This window comes from Sphaeroforma arctica, assembly GCF_001186125.1.
Source record: "Sphaeroforma arctica JP610 unplaced genomic scaffold supercont1.991, whole genome shotgun sequence".
NCBI classification, from domain to species: Eukaryota; class Ichthyosporea; order Ichthyophonida; genus Sphaeroforma; species Sphaeroforma arctica.
In genome coordinates, this window is record NW_014039567.1 from 17,543 (window position 1) to 20,042 (window position 2,500).

Sequence of the window (2,500 nt, forward strand, 5' to 3'; positions counted from 1 at the left end):
TGAGACATCTGTTCAATATGTTGAGGTTTATATCTCCTTTCCCAGCCTCTTCGCCTTGTAAAGCTGGGTGACTAGCTTGAACGTCGTAGGTACAGGGTCATCTTTCTCTCATACTATTGTATTAAATATTTGTTTGTACGCATGTAGGAAATGAGTGTCGGCCTTGACATATACAAGCTGTGTCACTTTACCTGGATTTTCTATGTGGGTCGAGGCAGGGTTTATACTTGTATATTGCATGTTTTGTACTAGAAATGATTTAAAGTTCAATGCATGGGTCAAACAAGAAAATGTTCCGGGTGGGATATCGCTGTTGAAGCTAAACTGTATCGGTTATGTTCATCCGTCATGAATAGTCATATAACGTATATACGAACACGATAAATATACTATTTCTATCGGAACATAACTCGCACACTACCAAGCCCGTCGCATTTATAATATATATATCCATTGAATTGTAAACCATACACCCATCACAAGCAGACAGCGGCCCCAATAGCAGATGGCGATCCTCAGTTATACTGTCCACGGTGTCGGAGTGTAGAGAGCTACCGCGATAGCACAGCACGGTTTAGGAGACCCGTCAATAACGGGACTAATACCTACCAATAAAGGTAATATATGAGCAATACTAAAGGGAATGCGGGATGCATATACACTACCAGGAAAGACCGGTGCCTGTAGGTGTATACGCCGCTTTAACAAGCTCCACAGGGTTCCGCGGTATCAAAGACTCATACATCGCCAAAGATACGTATAGACTGGCATATATGAATCATCGGCACAAGAGCATGTTGTTCTATTGTGAACCAGGCAATCTAATGAAATGTGTTACTTCAGGCTTCCCATTCAGAATCAAAGTATTTTGAGCCTAATACACAGGATAGGCGCATATATGCGTGCTGTGCTTATTTATTGATTGATGGACAAATATCTCCATAGACCTGTAAACATGTATTTTACTCAAATGTATATACACAGACACACTTGTATATATACATATGCATAGGAAATATACGTTACATTGTTGCATTTTCGTGTATTTGTATAAGTTTAGATTCTTTCAAGTGTTACCACACAACCTCTATAAGCTACGTACATCGTACTTATTTACCCTTTGTCTACACCAATATTTTACGAGATGTAATATGTGAGTAGATAATTACACTGTACATCACCAGACCTTTTCCTTGTCAGATACAACTCATCGAAAATATAATACTGCAGTGAGCGCCAGTAGCCATATGTCAAACCGCATTTACGCTCTGGACAGGTGTAAGTTATAAGTGTAGGTTATAGCTATGCGTGAGTTTTCTTTTGTATTCTGCCTGATTTGACTTTAGACGGGCCACAGGTCGACCTTTAACTATTGGCAGACGGCATGTACCTGGCTATCGGTCTTGCAATTTGCCATACTGGCTGAAATATATCTAAGTATGCGAATAAACTAGGTTGAGTATATCTAAGTGTGCGAATGAACCACGTTGAAGTATACCTAAGTATGCGAATGAACTACGTTGAAGAATATCTAAGTATGCGAATGAACTACGTTGAGTATATCTAAGTAGCGAATGAACTACGTTGAAGTATATCTAAATATGTGAATGGACTACGTTGAAGTATATCTAAATATGCGAATGGACTACAATAAATCATAGACAGTACCTTGTACTTCGATGACTCCCCGTCTAATGCTGGTGTGATTTTGAAATACTGATATCGTCTAGAAAGAAAGGATACTGCATCTTCAGCGGAATAGATCTACTTCGTTGCAGCTTTAGCACAATGATTTCTTCACTCCGTTCTATTTATGTAATCAATTTCCTCTATATGAAGACCACAGAAAATCAATCTCGAGACTGCTTCTCCTACATGCGAATAAACTGTGACACGCCTTTTCACACCAGAATAAGGATGGACACCTCTGTATGAATCAATTTACATTACCCCCACAAGTAATTATCTGTTTAAGTGCGCTGAGATTATGGTACATGTCGTGGAAACTTGTCTTAGAAAGTAAATTGATTATATTTGTCTTAGAAAGTAAATTGATTATGAACCCTCAGTGTCGGCCACGAGTAGAGCTGGACGTGAAGAGATGTAAATGACAGTTGACACATCCGTCACTGCGGGTAAATTGCGACTCCCGAAGTTTGGCATTCGCAAAGCAAAAAAAAGTGTAGTGATTCGACAAAAAAAAAATGGGAATCATTTATAACAGGTGTTACACAAGTAGGTGCGTACACATAAGATAAGAAACTCAAAGATCATTGTCAGGAAAGGATTTTTACTCAAAGGTGATAGGTTGCGCAACGAAGTTTATTCTACACAACCAGCTCAGCCTTTCCAATTTTCTTTTTATATGTACATTTATTGAAGCGGAGATATTTAGCTCTCAAGCATCGTCTTTGGCCATGTGCGGCAACATTCCTGGTTTGAATTTAACAACTATTCAAACAGGAACGTCCTCCGCCGCAGATACCGAATCATCTCTTCA

General features: G+C 39.2%; 1 protein-coding gene across 1 annotated transcript in view; it reads right to left on the reverse strand.

Annotated features, from left to right (window-relative positions):
• Positions 1-2,343: 2,343 nt before the first annotated feature.
• Positions 2,344-2,500, reverse strand: part of SARC_09578 (hypothetical protein) — a gene marked incomplete at its 5' end in the record, with an annotated part of 3,746 nt that continues 3,589 nt past the window's right edge. Inside the window, one exon of the mRNA XM_014296402.1 lies at positions 2,344-2,500. This exon is cut by the window's right edge and continues 237 nt beyond it.